General features: G+C 48.2%; 1 pseudogene; it reads right to left on the bottom strand.

The window, feature by feature from the left end:
- Positions 1-426: 426 nt before the first annotated feature.
- On the bottom strand, positions 427-2,786 carry LOC125533157 (protein DETOXIFICATION 49 pseudogene; annotated as a pseudogene).
- Positions 2,787-18,823: the final 16,037 nt, after the last annotated feature.

Below are 18,823 nucleotides of genomic sequence, written 5' to 3'. Positions count from 1 at the left end.
CATGGCTACGCTTTCATAGCTGAGTCCGGCAAACAAAGAAATGCATCACCTATCAAGAAGACAAGAACACAAACTAAGGATGCTGATCATAATAAAATAAGGATGTGTAAATTGATGACTACTAATTTAAAAAAATACTATTATTACTCCAAATTTATGGAGTTGCATGCCAATTATGATGTATTCCACGTACCTTTCTACGAGAAAATAGATATGTTATTCTCAGATTTCCATGTTCCTCAAAGTTCACACTACTTCCATAATTTTGAAAAGAATGTTGTTGCGAGATTTTTGAAACGAAATTTAGCAAATTCCAAAAGATGTGGGGTATACTTCTGTAAAATATAGTTCCATTTGAATTGAAAACAGTGCCAATTCTGTAAAAATATGTATATATACTCCATTCATGTATATATAAGTGTCTACTTACAATTGAAATACATCATAATGAAAAAACAATAGATGAACCACCAGGCCACCTAATAAAAGTGGGGAAAAAAAGGTGTAACTAGGTCACTCAACACACCTAGTTAAGACCATGTAATTACAGGTGTTTTCCTCCAATATAACGTGGTACCGCACACACGTATGTTGATACACACACACCAACTCATATGAACTCCCCCAAAAAAATGTTCGGACTGGAAAATTGTCTGTCTCCCACGTTCTACTGGCCAGCTAATTACCGTGATTCGTACGCCGACGGCCGTCGTTGTCAAGGCGCGCCGGTCAGCCCTACCACAGTGATGAGCAAGCTAGAGTCCTCGTCGCCGTGGGGCGCCGCAACCTTGACGCACTCGGCCGCGTCTTTCCCACCGTCTCCGTTGACATAGCCTCCGTGTTCGATGTCGTCGGCGACTCCGGCGAGCACCTGCGCCAGCTCAGCCTGTCTGTTCCAGTCCGTGCGCCCGATCACCACGAGCATCACCGTGACACACGCCGCCTGCGCGGCGAGAAGGCCAAGCCAGAGCCCCTTGAAGTCCATGCCGGACCAGAACGCGAGCCCGAGGGCAACGGGCATCCCGACGCCGTAGAAGGCGGCGAGGTTGACGTGTGCGCCGTCCTTGGGCCGCGCGCTCCCTCGGAGCACGCCGCATCCGGTGGTCTGAGGGCAGTTTCCGAGCTCGCACATCCCGAGGACAGGAAGCACCGACGCCGTGAGCGCAAGGATGGCCGCGTCCGTCGTGAACATGCGCGCCCACACGTTGCGCACAGCCACGGCGAACAGGAAGGAGATGACGCCCTGAAGTGCGCTCAGCGCGAGCCCCGCGGTGGCCACGGCGCGCGCGGCAGCTGGACGGTTCGCGCCGAGCTCGTTGCTGACCCGGGTCGACACGCCGAAGCTGAGAGACGACGGGAAGATGTAGAGCAGCGATGTGGTCTGGATAAGCACCCCCATGGAGGCGACGGTGGCCTCGGGGTTGGCCAGGAGGCCGCACAGCAGGATCATGATCTCGTACCACCACCACTCGAGGCACACGCTCGCGCAGCTCTCGACGGCGAGCCTAGCCAGCCGCACCCACGCAGCAACATCGTCCTTGAAAAGCTTGTATGACAGCGTGAAGCCACCGGTGGCATGGTGCACGCCGGTGACGTAGACATAACCGAGGAGGAAGAGCACGAGGTTGAGGTTGGTCCAGGCAGAGGCGAGTGCGACTCCTTCGACGCCGAGCCCGAGCACCGATACGAGGAGGTAGTTGATGGGGAGGTGGAGAGCGACGGCGAGCGTGGCGCAAGTGGTGAGCGGGAGGTTTATGGACTGCGTGCGGAGGTAGATACGGAGCGGGTGGAGGAAAGACTGAAAGAGGAGGTCGGGCAGGCAGAATAGAATGTAGCGCTGCGCCGCGGCGGAGACGGCGGCATGCTGACCGCAAAGCAGGAGAAGCGGCTCCATCTGAACCCAGAGGAAGGCGACTGGCACGGAGACGACGAGGAGGAAGAGCACCATCCGCTGCATGGTGGCGCCGACGAGTGGCAGGTTCTTGGCGCCGACGGCCTGGCCGCAGACGGGTTCCATGCCTGAGGCGAGGCCGGACAGGACTGAGTACCCGGTGATGTTGGCGAAACCCATGGCGAGGGACCCGCCGGCCAGGGCCAGCTCGCCGAGCCGGCCGAGGAACAGCATCGAGATCATCGGACGGACGTAGAGTATGAGCCCCGTCATGATCATCGGCAATGACAGCCCCAGGATCGACACGGCCTCCTTCGCCGCGTCCTTGGTCAACGACGACGGCCTGTCAGCAAGGACGGGCGCCGACATGGACACAACGACGACAGTGTGGTCGTCGATTGGAGACACGGCCACGCCGCCGCCGTTCTTGGCATTGCACCGGCACGGCAGCAACGGCCGGTCAATGAGCCCCTCACACATGACGGCTATATGCAAGCAAAGGAAGCTCAAGCGTGCGGAGCTAGCTTTGGTTTTGGAGGGAAACTGAAACAGGGGAGGCTCAAACCCTAGCAAGGGCACTGAATTTATAGGCAAATGGATAGGACCGGTCGATGCAATTGAGAAACGAGATCAAAGCAAGCTATAGTGACTTTAGAGCGGAGCGCTCGTCGTCTTGTTGCGAAGTCCACGTGCCGCTCTCGGCCGGCCGGCGTGCGCTACCGCAGGCGACGGCGTCGCGGGGGTGCGCGCACGGGGCGTTGTTGTATTGCGCGGCTCGTAGCCTAATTCGGCCGGAGGCCGGAGCAGTGGCGAGCTTCCGTACGATGGGCTAGCTGTTTGTGGATCACCTTGGGTGTCTCTAGGGAAAGGACAAAAATGGTTGAGCGAGAGAAGGTGTGTGTGAAGGATGAGGAGAAAAAGAGCAGGGCGGGTAGGGGGTATTTATACAATTGATTTGAGCCCATGCATGGAGTATAAGTCCTTTTAATTATCGGCACCCTTTTATAAAATTTGCTGCCTAATTATGAGATTTATCGTGTCTGTGGGCTGGAAGTCTTTGGGCCATTTTTTTTAACACAGTACAATTGCAGATGCTTACAATCACACGGATATACTCACTCATATGAACACACGCACATCTCATCTTTATGAGCACCTTCAAGATCATGAGCTGGCAGTTGACAAAGTCACCACAGATACCTCATAGTTGACGAGAATGTCCCCTCCCATTGAACGAACATCGCCGGGATGATTGAAATAAATCCAGAAAATACCAGCACAAATGCCAAATGTAGGACTTAAACCCTGATGGGTTAGTTCCACTACAAGGAACCTAAGCATCTGCAGTTCGCGGCTCATTGCTTTTAGTTTGAATTTCTATGTCGGGCTCTTGAAGACAGGGGGTGCTGCAAAATGGGTAGTACTATAATGGAGTCAATGGATGATTCTTCTTAATAGAATTGTTAATGTGAAAGATATTGGTTGAAAACTTGGAATTCTTTTGAGGCTTTCATATACTAATACTAGTAGGTGATTCAGTTTTGACTTTGGGAGGTCTTTGTGCTGTGAAATTATTTTAGTTCTGAACTTTTTATTCTATTTCTCCACGTACCTTGTCACATTAAAATAATGTCTAGGGCACAACTCGCATATCTAAATGACGTAACCATAAGAAAGAAAAGAAAAAAAAACAGTTTCGTAAAGCACATCTAAATTCTATGTCATTGATTTTACGTTAAGATTCATGCAAATATTTTCTTTGGTCCTTTTTCTTTTCCTTTCTAGATTAATTGAGTTGCTTGGATGTGCGATAACTAAGATAATGTGCCCTAGACAGACCCAAAAAAAAGTTTTTATCATTTTATGTCTCACTACTCAGTTTTGCCACTAGAAATTTCAACTGCTCAAAAATGCCATCGCTTAGTTAGGTGCATGCTCAAAGATGTCACTCGACACCATGGTTGTCAGCTCAAATCCCGTTTGCCATGTCATAATGACCAAAATACCTATAGACCAACATGTCACCTCTCCCTCTATCTCACACTCACTACAATAAAGCATGGGTCCCACTTGATCCCAACAGTGTTCTTATTTTTTCTAAATTATTCATTTGCTTACTCCAAATTAACAAGTGGATCCATACTTACCATTGTGAGGTAGAGAGAGCTGACATGTGGGTATAGGATTATTTTTGTCATATAACATGGTCAGTGAGTTTGACCTGACAATAACGATGTCTAATGACATTTCTGAGCAAACATCTAATGAAACGATGGCATTTTTGAGAAACATCTCACGAAGCAATGTCATTTTTTAGCGGTTGTAATTTCTAATAAAAAAATTGAGTAGTAAGACACAAGTAATGGCATAAATAATAAAAACTTAAAAAAGGGGGAAATATCACACGAATCTTCACCTATGACCAATGACTTTGGACTTAAATAATAAAATAATCACTACAATAACATTGGCCACTATTTGTGGGTCAAGGCATATTAAACATACCTAAATGTACATAAAATAATCACTAAAATAACATTGGCCACTATTTGTGGGTCAAGGCATATTAAACATACCTAAATGTACCTTTAGTCTTCGGCAAAAAGTTTGCTGGACATGTGTGTCTGTGTGTGGGTAATCCTTAAAAAACAGTACCTCCCTCCTTATCCCTTAAATTCCTCTCCTTCACATGGAATGCTCCTCGTCCTCTGCGATGCATCACACACTACTACACTACTGCTGCAAGGTACGAGCATGGTAACATGTGCTTTTCGCGGCATGGTCACCTGGTTATATGAAAACATCGGTTGGATCTATCTTGGTTGATCGTCGTCTCGACATTTGCCCGCTCAAGCTTTCTTGAGGAGTGCACATCTTAAAAACATCTACACTCGGGCGCCGCAAACCAATCTCAAACGTCTTGACGAACGGCCGGTCACTGATCAATCATGAAAAAACGATCTAAAGGGCTCTTTAAACAGGTCTCAAATGCCCAAGCAGACCAGCACCCCTCATATTCAGCCCAAATATACGGCGGATATGTGGGCGCCCGAACGTGCCCGGACACATCCTCCACATCAGACTGGCGATGGGTTCCCAACGGAATCAGCCGAAAACCCGATGACCTGATGGACGTCTCCTCTACTAGGAGGTGTGAACGTCGCGTGGCGCCGCTCCGGCTCGCCGGCCAAGGCCAAATCTGGCTATCCCGGAGCCGGCGTCCGCCAACCCTAGCCACATCCACCTCCCCCCTCTCTGCGCCGCCAGTCCAAACCCATCCACCACCTCTCTCTCTCTCCCGCTCTGTCTTTCTTCCCACGACGTCCGACATCGCCATGATTCGACAAAAGAAGACCACATATGCTATGCTCATGCCGGAGCGCTCGTACCAGATTGAGCAGGACATCCGGGCAAAGCCCGCCGCATGCATCGTGGCCAGCTTGCCTCCGGACTCGCCGAAGTACGAGGAGGAACAGACGAGGCGGGGGAGGCGGAGGAGCAACAGTCGGCTTCGATGGAGGTGGCAGATGCGGAGCAGCCAGAGGAGGAGGAGCTGGCACCGACTCCAGGCTTCAGCATGGAGGACGCGGAGTTGGAGTTCGCGTTCGCCCAAGCAGCTGAGATGGCAAAGCAGCAGGCTATCCTGGAGTCCATCCAGGATGAGGCCTATGTGGAGGCGAACTGGTAGTTCATCAGGCAGGAATGGGCGGCGACCAATGCGCTCTTCAATGAGGTGGAAGCGGGTATGGATGCGGAGGCCGACGCGGAGGATCCACAGGAGCCAGAGCTGCGGCTGCATCCATGTAACCGGAGTCGGGCACGTAGATAGTGGACATCTCCGATGACAATTAGGCTAGTATAGGTTATTTGATCTATATAGTACAGGGATTTCGTCGTTTGCATATTTTTGTATGGATCTAAGGCTTCTAGTATGAGGTATCCAGAGCAGAGGAGCAAATTTGAGGTGTGACCGGCCACTGTCCGCGAACGCACACAGGCGCATCTATGGGCTTTGAGGGGTCGGATTTGCTGTCCGCGGCTGTAGATGCTATAAGAAGTGAGCTTAGCGCATCTTCAATGCGCATCCTTAAACCGCCCGCAATTGTCTGACCCGAGCGGTCCAGACATGTTTTGCCATCCAATGCGGACCTGCATCGGTCTGTTTAGCGGTCTGGGCACACTTATTCCCATAAACAAAAGACAAACTGAGGGCTTTGCGGGAATCCGGGTTGCTGTCATGTTCGTGTCTGACTAACTTGGCCCACCAAAAACCCCTCTCTCACGCCCACGCGCATTGCCGTCAGAAAAGGTCAGCGCCGCTCCAGAGCACCAGTGTTGCATTCATGCCGCCATAGCACGACACGACCTCTCACAACGCTCCGGCATTCAAACAGCGCGCCGACCGAGAGCGTCGCCCTCGCCGCTTCCCGGTGCATGCGGCTGCTCCGCATCAAAACGATGACCCATCAATCCACCTGGCTACATTAAACATGAGTGTGGTTGCCGAGGAATGGCGAGCTAGTTCCACCCGTCCGTCCGTCTGCCGCCCACCATTAATCTCCTCGCCGGTTGCCCTGCCATCTGCCCACTATTTAAACCACATGCCCGACCATAGCCGCATCGATCATCCTCCACTCCCTTCCTCCTCTCTGCCCCATGCCTGTAACACCCTGATAATCAAGGTAGAGTAAACCCCTACTAATGGTGCCATGTCATCACAATTACTATTGCTAAACCTCACCTTAATTCAAACACAATTCAAATTTAAATTAAAGTCAAATAGTTAAAGTTTTCAAATGGCAAAACTAAAATGTTTATAAAGTGGAAAATAATCCATAGATAATTATGGTGGAGAAACCAACATTTAATAAAGTGGTTAAGTGCCCTATAATAATTAAAACAGGGGCTAAATCAATAATTTAAATGCTTTTTAAATTATAAAAATTTGCAAACTATTTTCTTTGTGTGCCAAACCTTTTGTGGCAGTAGACTAAATTAAAAAACAAATTTAGGTGCTATTTTTATATTTTATAAAACTAAAATAATTTGAAACTAAAAAGGGAAAACCAAAGACAAACAAAAGAAAATAAAGAAAAAGAAAAGGGCCAGGCCAGACTGGGCCTTAGGCCACAATGGCTGGCCGAGCCCACTCCCCACGCGGTCGTCTTCCCCGCACTGTTCGGCCGACTGGGGGCGCGCCCGAGCTCGGTCGCCACTCGACCCCCTCGCCGCCTCCGCCCGTGGATAAAGCCGCCAGCGCCGCGCCTCCTCCTTTCCCTCTCCCACTCGCCCCCCTCGCTCTCTCCCTCGTCCCCTCGCCCGTGCTCCCCCTCCTTAGATCCCCCCTTCACCCAAGCGCCCATGGCCGCGTTGCCGGAGTAATCGTGACCACCGTCGTCCCCGCGTCCCCGGAGCCCGTCTAGGAGCTCCACCGGCCTCGACCACGTCCTCTCCACCCTCCAGCTGGAGCCGGGAGCCCCTGCTTCGCCCTTGACGCCGTCATCTTCCTCCTTCAGCCGCCGCCTCCTCTCCATCGACTCCGGCCGCTCTACTACTACTAAACCACCGACGGGCCCCCATGTGCCTCCCCGGTGAGCTTTCCGCTCCTCCTCCTCCCCGTGCTCCTATTCCCCCCTCTGGCTAGCTCACCGCCGCACCCGCAAGCTTGCTGCTGCCGGCAATGGCGCAGCCGCAGCCACACCCCCCATAGCTCGCGCCCGAGCCCAGCAATGTGCTCCTGGTGCTCCTAGGAGCACAACGCACACACGCACGCCCCTCATGCACCGTAGGCCGTTCCCCACCGACACCCGAACGCCACCTCCGCCCCTGCTCGCCGCCGATGCTCTTGCCGACCACCCCAGCCGCTGCGACCCCCCCCATTGGACGCGCGAGGCCACGCCTGTTTGAACGCACCTCTCTGCACGCCTTTTGGTCGCCGGAGGCGATATCCCACTGCTAGACCGTGCCCGCAGCCGCGAATAAGGCTCGCCGGAGTTTCTTAGGCATCGTGTGGGGTCCATCCCGGTTCACTACCAGTGACCCTGGTGGGTCCCATTGACCTGTTGACCTCGGTCAACATGTTGACTGGGCAACCCCCAGTCACGGACATGTGCCCCCTAATTTATCTAATTAAATGAATTTAGTTAACCTAATTAGTCACTAACAAGTGGGCCCTAGCGGCTAATTAACCTAATTAGTTCAAATTTAAACTCCGTTAAACCCTCTGTTAATGACATGTGGGACCTAGCTCTCATGTTTGACCTGGACCAGCTGGGTTGACTGCTGACATCAGCCTGAAGTAATGCTGACACAGTAAGGCTATTTTTGAATTAAAATGAATCCAATAAATTTCAGAAAATGTTTAAGACTTTGAATTTTTTTATAAAATAATCTATATGTCGAATGAGAATAATTTATATATGAAAGTTGCTCAGAAAAATATAAAGAATTCATTTACGCTATCCACTTACCTGCCACACCCCTCAAACATAGTGAACATCGACATTCCTCCTCTGGACCAGAATACCGAAATTCACCTGGAGCTGGGAAAACATTCCGAGATGTTTTCCCGCTTTGTCTGTATCGTGTAGCACTGCGACAGGTCACCCCTAGCACTGCATATCGCCATGTTATGCATCGTGATGCATCTGTTTGCTTTATATTTATTGTTTCTTCCCTCTCTTCTCTCTGGTAGACATCGAGACTGACGTTGCTGCCTAGTACGACTACAGTGTCGATGACCCCTCCTTCTCGACAGAGCTTCCAGGCAAGCAAAACCCCCTTGATCATTCTGATACCGCCTACTCTTTCCCTCTACTGCTTGCATTAGAGTAGTGTTACAGTTACTGCGTTATCGTTTGATCCTATACTGCTGCATAGCTTGTCCTTGCTACTGTTGTTGACACATTTACCTGTTATCCTAAATGCTTAGTATAGGTATGCTAGAATTCCATCAGCGGCCCAACATTCTTGTCCGTCTGCCATGCTATACTATCGGGCCATGACCCCTCTGGGCGGTGATCACGGGTATATATATACATACTATACATGATACATATTGTGACTAAAGTCAGGTCGACTCGTAGAGTAACCCGTGAGTGATTCAAAGATTGGGGGCTAAAAGGACATTTCTCCCGACGGACCCCTGAGTGATTATTTGTGGCGAAGCGACGGGGCAGGTTGAGACCACCTAGGGGAGAGGTGGGCCTGGTGAAAAGATCGAGAAGAGGTGTCTAGAGGGGGGGGTGAATAGACTCTAAGTAAGAAAAGTTGCAGTTTTTAAATTCTTTAAGTTGAAGTGGAGTTTTGGCACAAGTTTAAACATTCACAATACATATCAAGCAAGCATGACAAGAGTATATGAGCAGCGAAAAGTAAAGCATGCAAGTTGCAAGAATGTAAAGGGATGGGATTGGAGTGTGCAAACGCAATTTGGAGATACGGAATTTTTTTATCCGTGGTTCCGATAGGTGGTGCTATCGTACATCCACGTTGATGGAGACTTCAACCCACGAAGGGTAACGGTTGCGATAGTCCACGGAGGGCTCCACCCACGAAGGGTCCATGAAGGAGCAACCTTGTCTATCCCACCATGGTCGTCGCCCACGAAGGACTTGCCTCACTTGGGTAGATCTTTACGAAGTAGGCGATCTCCTTGTCCTTACAAACTCCTTGGTTCAACTCCACAATCTTGACGGAGGCTCCCAAGTGACACCTAGCCAATCTAGGAGACACCACTCTCCAAGAGGTAACAAATGGTGTGTCGATAATGAACTCCTTGCTCTTGTGCTTCAAAAGATAGTCTCCCCAACACTCAACTCTCTCTCACGGGATTTGGATTTGGTAGAAAGAAGATTTGAGTGGAAAGCAACTTGGGAAAGGCTAGATATCAAGATTTATGTGGTTGGAATGGAATATCTTGACCTCAACACAAGTGTAGGTGGTTCTATCTCAGAAAATGTATGTTGGAAGTGTAGGCATGTTCTGATGGCTCTCTCCACGAATGAAGAGTGGGTGGAGGGGTATATATAGCCTCCACACAAAATCTAACCGTTACACACAATTTACCACATGATCAACTCGGTGGGACCGATGTGCTAGGGTTAGGGTAAAGCCTCAACTCAGTTTGACCGATTACACAAACTCGGTGGGACCGATTTGGGTAATAAGCGAAACAGAGAGTTGGGCAAGCAACTTGGTGGGACCGATTGCATACCTCGGTGGGACCGAAATTATTGCAATAGGCAACAGAGAGTTTGCAAGCCCATCTCGGTGAGACAGAGATCCCATCGGTGAGACTGAACTGATTAGGGTTTCTGGTAGTGGCTATGTCAAGAGAACTCGGTGGCACCGGATAGAAAGTTTCGGTGGGGCTGAGTTTGACTTTTGGTTTGGGACATATGCGGATATGAGAAAGTAGTTGAGGGCTTTGGAGCATATCACTAAGCATTTTGAGCAAGAACCTCATTAAGTAGCACCTCACCCCCTCTTGATAGTATTGGCTTTTCCTATGGACTCAATGTGATCTTGGATCACTAAAATGAAAAATGTAGAGTCTTGTGCTTTGAGCTTGAGCCAATCCTTTGTCCTCAGCATCTTGAAGGGGTTCCACATCCTCTAGTCCATGCCACTCCATTGTTTAACTTATCTGAAACATACTAGGTAGAAGCATTAGTCCAACAAGAGATATGTTAACATTGATTACCAAAATCACCCAGGGAGCACTTGTGCTTTCACCTGGTCCCTGCTCGGCGTCTGTGGTTATTTATTAATAACACGCTAAATGAGATTGGATATTTGATCTGAGCTGGCCGCTTGCCTTTTCGCACCAACCACCACGCGGGATGAGTTATGGGCACTCGACGTCGTACGATTTCTCCTGAATGCTTTCAGACGTCATAGTTGAGCGGCATGCGCCCGGGTTGTCCACGGATGCACCTACCTTGTATAAGGAGGCAGCCAGGACTCATCCCAACCGTCCTCGCAACATGCAGGAGTGCAAAGGGCGATGGGACCAAGACACCTGAGCACTTAGGATTGCTACCTTATAAGCATCCGTTGGTTTTCTCTTGAAGAGGAAAGGGTGATGCAGCAAAGTAGCATAAGTATTTCCCTCAGTTTTTGAGAACCAAGGTATCAATCCAGTAGAAGATAACACGCAAGTCACCTAGTACCTGCACAAACAATCAAGAACCTCGCAACCAATGCGATAAAGGGGTTGTCAATCCCTTCACGGTCACTTGCAAAAGTGAGATCTGATAAAGATAATAAGATAAATATTTTTGGAATTTTTGTTGTATAGATTGGAAAGTAAATATTGCAAAATAGTAAACGAGATGCGATAATAAAAGAGATGCAATATAATAAGGAAGAGACCCGGGGGCATAGGTTTCACTAGTGGCTTCTCTCATGATAGCATGTATTACGGTGGGTGAACAAATTACTGCCAAGCAATTGATAGAAGAGTGCATAATTATGAGAATATCTAGGCAATGATTATGAACATAGGCATCACATCCGTGTTAAGTAGACCAAAATGATTCTGCATCTACTACTATTACTCCACACATCGACCGCTATCCAGCATGCATCTAGATTATTAAGTTCATAAGAACAGAGTAACGCTTTAGGCAAGATGACATGATGTAGAGGGATAAACTCAAGCAATATGATATAAACCCCATCTTTTTATCCTCGATGGCAACAATACAATACGTGCCTTGCTGCCCCTACTGTCACTGGGAAAGGACACCGCAAGATTGAACCCAAAGCTAAGCACTTCTCCCATTGCAAGAAAGATCAATCTAGTAGGCCAAACTAAACCAATAATTCGAAGAGACTTGCAAAGATATCAAATCATGCATATAAGAATTCAGAGAAGAACCAAATATTGTTCATAGATAAACTTGATCATAAATCCACAATTCATTGGATCTCGGCAAACACACCGCAAAAAGTATTACATCGAATATATCTGCAAGAACATCGAGGAGAACTTTGTATTGAGAACCAAAGAGAGAGAGAAGAAGCCATCTAGCTAATAATTATGGACCCGAAGGTCTATGGTAAACTACTCACACATCACCGGAGAGGCTATGGTGTTGATGTAGAAGCCCTCCGTGATCGAATCCTCCTGCGGCAGATCGCCGAAAAAGGCTCCAGATGGGATCTCACAGGTACAGAAGGTTGCGGCAGTGGAAAAGTGGTTTCGTGGCTCTCCCTGATGGTTTTAGGGTATAAGAGTATATATAGGCGAAAGAAGTACGTCGGTGGAGCTCCGTGGGGCCCACAAGGGTGGGGGCACGCCTACCCCCCTTGGGCGCGCCCTCCTGCCTCGTGGAAGCTTCGCGGAGTTCCAGACTTCCACTCGAAGTCTCCAGGTTTGCATTTGTTCCAAGAAAGATCCCCGCGAAGGTTTCGTTCCGTTTGATATTCCTTTGCTGCGAAACACTAAAATAGGCAAAAAAAAATAGAAACTGGCACTGGGCCTCCGGTTAATAGCTTAGTCCCAAAAATAATATAAAAGAGCATATTAAAGCCCATTAAACATCCAAAACAGATAATATAATAGCATGGAACAATCAAAAATTATAGATACATTGGAGATGTATCAAGCATCCCCAAGCTTAATTCCTGCTCGTCCTCGAGTAGGTAAATGATAAAAACAGAATTTTGATGTGGAATGCTACCTAACATAATTTCAATGTAATTTTCTTTATTGTGGCATGAATGTTCAGCTCCGAAAGATTCAAGACAAAAGTTTAATATTGACATAAAAATAATAATAGTTCAAGCATACTAACCAAGCAATTATGTCTTCTCAAAATAACATAGCCAAAGAAAGCTCATCCCTACAAAATCATATAGTTTGGCTATGCTTCATCTCTCTCACACAAAATGCTCCCATCATGCACAACCCCGATGACAAGCCAAGCAATTGTTTCATACTTAGCCTTTTCAAACTTTTTCAACTTTTATGCAATATATGAACTCGAGCCATGGACATAGCACTATGGGTGGAATAGAATGGTGGTTGTGGAGAAGACAAAAGGGAGGAAGATAGTCTCACATCAACTAGGCGTATCAATGGACTATGGAGATGCCCATCGATAGATATCAATGTGAGTGAGTAGGGATTGCCATGCAATGGATGCACTAGAGCTATAAGTGTAGGAAAGCTCAACAAAAGCAACTAAGTGGGTGTGCATCCAACTTGCTTGCTCATGAAGACCTAGGGCAATTTGAGGAAGCCCATCATTGGAATATACAAGACAAGTTCTATAATGAAAAATTCCCACTAGTATATGAAAGTGACAACATAAGAGACTCTCTATCATGAAGATCATGGTGCTACTTTGAAGCACAAGTGTGGAAAAAGGGTAGTAACTGTGACGCCCCAAGACCGGTGCTTCAGATGCCTTCCATGTATTCCGAGTTCCATCGGGTGTTTTGTTTTTGTCGGTTGCCTGCATCTTTGCTTATTTTGCATTGCATCATGTCATCATGCCTTTATTATTGCAACCGTTCCAAAACTCTTCTAAATAAACCGTATGGATCTTCGATCCGTTTAAATTGAGGGAGATGCACATGGTGACTTCTCTTTAAAAAAAATTCTAAGTCTCCTACTATTATTAGGGAGCTATATGAAAATATTCCATTAACTTTGGAATCACCATAACACACTTGCAATTTAATTCCATGCCTCTTATGCTTCAAGTTGCACCTCCAAACTTTGCCAACAGTTCTTTTCCCATTTATCGAGGCTCCTCCTAAATTCTCAATATTTTTGGACCTACCGAATACCCACTTCTTATTCAAACTCATTTGGATTTAAATTCAAACAAGTTCGAATCCAATCTTCACGCACACGCTCACTTCTATTTTCTTGGATCAAGCTCATTTTTGCGAGTCCGGAAAAATTATCCGCGTGTCCCACTTCTTTTCCTAACCTCCTTTTTCTTTTCTTTCTTATCTTTGTTTTTTTTCTCTTTGAATGAGAGGGAAAGAGAGCCAAACCAGCCCATCTGGGGTCTTCAACCAGCAGCAGCACTGGGCCGGCCTCTAAGGCCCATCCACTTCCGAGGCCCAGGCGCCCCCGCTCTAACACTAGCACCCTGGCCCGATCCCCTTTTCCCTCGATCCCTTCCCTTGCCCCCTCGCGCCGCCAGAGACAGCGAGCGCTCCTCGCTCGAAACTCCCCGATCCCCATCTCTCCCTCCTCTCGCTCTCCTCGCAACGTGCCAGGGAGAAGCCCCGCTCCCTCCTCCCGTCGCCTCTGCTCGACCCCGAGCGCCTGAGGCGTTTTCCCGCTTGCCTCCTCCCTCTGCTGCCCGCGTCCCTGTTCACCTCCTCTGCACCGCGCCCCAAGTGCCCCGCCTCCCACCTCCTGCAGTCGTGCCCGAACCTCCATGGCGCGCCGCCCCAAACTCCGCCACCGGCCGCCTCAACCTCCAGGTCCGGCAACACCCCGGGGTCCGCGCCGGTGTCCAGTTTTGTCCCCGACCTGGCCTCCTCCTCGACCTCGCTTAGCTACAGCACCACCGGTGACCTGTCGGACGGGCAGAGAACTCCGCCACCATCTCCAGCCGCCTGCATCGTTGCCTTCCTCCGCCCCGAGTGGCTCCTTGCTGTGCCGCCCTCCTCCGTGACGTCGGCCTCCTCGACCGCGTCCCTACAGGTCTTCCTTGCTCCGCGCCAAGTCTGCCCGCCATGCCTCGTTACACCTCGGCCTCAACCGAGGAGGATGAGCAGCGTTGCTGCCTGCTCGATCACCCCGCACATTGTCCACGTCCAGTTCCATGCCCGAGCGAGCACGCTCCTCTTCTTGCTGCCCAACATCGCCCAGTCTCCTATGTTGCTGTCGCTGTACACCGAGTTCCAATCATCGCTTTTCCGTTTTGTCTATGTCAAGGCCGAGAGGGCGCCAGGATACCAAGTACCATGACGTCGACGACCGTCAAGTTCAACTACTTTGACTACGAACAGTGACGACCCCGAACATCTACGGACATGTACGACTATCGTTGTCGAAGAACCACGGGTCACAAGCGCCGTGAACAACTACCATCGCCGAAGACCTATGAACCTAAAACTTCAAGTTCTACTACTGTCACAAGGACGAGACCGACAAGTCCGAAGACCGCCAAGTACCCCTTCGAATCCTTCAAGACCGTCAAGTGAACGACTACCATCGCTCCAAGATCCGAACGGCTACGACGACATGAACATCTGCGGAACGTTTATGATTACACGATGAACCGCCAAGGCCGGCTACAACCCTTGTACCACTACTATCGCCAAGTACCACGACGACCGAAGCATAGTACCTCTACGTTTGCCATGTACATCGACCGTCACCGAAGACCCGTGTAGCACTAACGCCAAGTTCCCCTACCGTCCCCTCGAAAACATCGAATGCGTCAAGTCCTTCTCCGAGACGTGTACCACTACTTCCTCTACTGTCGCGAGAATGCCTACTTCCACTACGTCCCATCGAACCCGAACCGTCTCGTTTGCACGCTTTGAAGGTATAACCCCGAGACGACGTCCTTGAACGAATGCTTGTGATGCATGAGATGCTCGTGCTTGCACCGTGCTCGATTTGTCGGTGCACGTTGCCCTCTTTTACCTTGTCACCGTCATGTGGGAACCCGGTAACCGGGAGCACCCCACCTTCTATCGCATGTCACGCTCCCGTCGCACTTTCTTTTGCACCGGGATCTCAATCGAGTTACTGGAACCGATATGTTGTCGTGGCATCATTTTCGGATTTGTTTGCCATGGCACCCCTTTTCTTTCCACCACGGTGACAAGTGCTTCATAATGCTCTTGTCAACTTTTAATAAAAATTGCATAAAACTTGTTCATGTCATCCGCATCATGATAACAACAATTAAAAATGTTTAAATTGTTGTTGCAATAAATTACTAAGGCATATGGGGATTTACCGGATTCGTTATTTGTTATATCCGGCCCCATTTAAATTGTTTAGATAGTGTAGTTTTGTTATGCCTCACCTCTTGCCATGTTTAACAACATTTAATATTGTTGGGTAACTAAACGAGAGAGAACTAAATAATTGATGTGGTGTTCCGTCAATATGCAACTCGTTGCATATTGAGCTCCACTTAACTTGTGGTTTTGTTTGTGCCCTTTGCCATGCCATGCATATTTAAACCGTACATGCATCATACTTGGTTGTGCATCATGCTATGTTTATCTGGTGGTTGTTTACTATGTTGTTTGCTTCTTTCCGGGTTGCTTCTCGCGTTAGCTTCGGTTTTGATCCGGAGTTGTGAGGATTTGTTCAACTACGTCTGTTTGTCTTCTTCATGGACTCGTTCTTCTTCCTTGCGGGATTTCAGGCAAGATGATCATACCCTCGAAATCACTTCTATCTTTGCTTGCTAGTTGCTCACTCTATTGCTATGCCTATGCTGCGATACCTACCACATGCTTTACCATGCCTCCCATATTGCCATGTCAAGCCTCTAACCCACCTTGTCCTAGCAAACCGTTGTTTGGCTAGGTTACCGCTTTTCTCAGCCCCTCTTATAGCGTTGTTAGTTGCAGGTGAAGATTGGAGTTTGTTCCATGCTGGATCATGGATTTTGTTGGGATATCACAATATCTCTTATTTAATTAATGCATCTATATACTTGGTAAAGGGTGGAAGGCTCGGCCTTATGCCTGGTGTTTTGTTCCACTCTTGCCACCCTAGTTTTCCGTCATATCGGTGTTATGTTCCCGGATTTTGCGTTCCTTACACGGTTGGGTTATAATGGGAACCCCTTGACAGTTCGCCTTGAATAAAACTCCTCCGGCAATGCCCAGCGTTGGTTTTAACATTCGCCACCTAGCCTCTTTTTCCCTTGGGTTCCGCGGACTCAAGGGTCATCTTTATTTAAACCCCCAGGCCAGTGCTCCTCTGAGTGTTGGTCCACCTTGTCAGCCGCCGGTGGCCACCAGGGGCAACTCTGGGCTGGCCTACCGGAAGTTTGGACAATCTGTTGTGCCCTGAGAATGAGATATGTGCAGCTCCTATCGGGATTTGTCGGCACATTCAGGTGGTGTTGCTGGACTTGTTTTACCATTGTCGAGGATGTCTTGTAACTAGGATGCCGAGTCTGATCGGAATGTCTTGGGAGAAGGAATATCCTTCGTTGACCGTGAGAGCTTGTGATGGGCTAAGTTGGGACTCCCCTGCAAGGATTTGAACTTTCGAAAGCCGTACCCGCGGTTATGGGCAGATGGGAATTTGTTAATGTCCGGTTGTAGAAAACCTGAAACTTAACTTAATTAAAATGCATCAACCACGTGTGTAACCGTGATGGTCTCTTCTCGGCGGAGTCCGGGAAGTGAACACGGTGTTGGAGTTATGTTTGACGTAGGTTGTTCTAGGATCACTTCTTGATCATAGTTTCTCGACCGTGCTTTGCCTTCTCTTCTCGCTCTCATTTGCGTATGTTAGCCACCATATATGCTAGTGCTTGTTGCAGCTCCACCTCACATACCTTTTCCCTACCTATAAGCTTAAATAGTCTTGATCGCGAGGGTGTGAGATTGCTGAGTCCCGGTGACTCGCAGATACTTCCAAAACCAGTTTGCAGGTGCCGATGAAATCGCGCAGGTGACGCAACCGAGCTCAAGGAGGAGCTCGATGGAAGACCTTGTTTGTTATGTTGTTCCGTTTTTCAGTTGATCAGTAGTGGAGCCCGATTGGGACGATCGGGGATCTGTGTAGCATTTGGGGTAGTCATCTTTTATTTTGGTTCTGTAGTCGGATCTTGTGTGTATCTGGATGATGTAATGCTTTATTCATGTATTGTGTGAAGTGGCGATTGTAAGCCAACTATGTTACTCTTATTCCCTTATTGTATTACATGGGTTGTTGTGAAGATTACCTCACTTGCGACATTTCTTTCAATGCGGTTATGCCTCTAAGTCGTGCTTTGACACGTGGGAGATATAGCCGCATCGAGGGCGTTACAGTAACATTGCCCCTTCTCTCTTTTTCTCTCATTTTTTTTGTTTGGGCCTTCTCTTTTTTTATGGCCTATTTTTTTTATCCGGAGTCTCATCCCGACTTGTGGGGGAATCATAGTCTCAATCATCCTTTCCTGACATGGGACAATGCTCTAATAATGAAGATCATCACACTTTTATTTACTTACAACTCAAGAATTACAACTCGATACTTAGAACAAAATATGACTCTATGTGAATGCCTCCCGCGGTGTACCAGGATGTGCAATGAATCAAGAGTGACATGTATAAAAAGTTATGAATGGTGGCCATGCCACAAATACGATGTCAACTACATGATCATGCAAAGCAATGTGACTATGATGAAGCATGTCATAATAAACGGAACGGTGGAAAGTTGCATGGCAATATATGTCGGAATGGCTATGGAAATGCCATAATAGGTAGGTATGGTGGTTGTTTTGAGTAAGGTAAATGGTGGGTTTATGGTACCGGCGAAAGTTGCGCGGCACAAGAGAGGCTAGCAATGGTGGAAGGGTGAGAGTGCGTATAATCCATGAACTCAACATTAGTCATAAAGAACTCACATACTTATTGCAAAAATCTACAAGTCATCAAAACCAAGCACTACGCGCATGCTCCTAGGGGGATAGATTGGTAGGAAAAGACCATCACTCGTCCCCGACCGCCACTCATAAGGAAGGCAATCAAAGAACACCTCATGCTTCAAATTTGTCACACAACGGTTACCATACGTGCATGCTACGGGACTTGCCAACCTCAACACAAGTATTTCTCAATTTCACAATTACTCAACTAGCACGACTCTAATATCACCATCTTTATATCTCAAAACAATTATCAAGTATCAAACTTCTCATAGTTTTTAATGCACTATATATGAAAGTTTTTATTATACCCATCTTGGATGCCCATCATATTAGGACT

Source organism: Triticum urartu, chromosome 1A (genome assembly GCF_056163025.1).
Source record: "Triticum urartu cultivar PI428250 chromosome 1A, HENAU_Tu73, whole genome shotgun sequence".
NCBI classification, from domain to species: Eukaryota; Viridiplantae; Streptophyta; class Magnoliopsida; order Poales; family Poaceae; genus Triticum; species Triticum urartu.
Note: the sequence above shows the minus strand (reverse complement) of the source record. Positions and strands in the feature narration are given on the sequence as shown.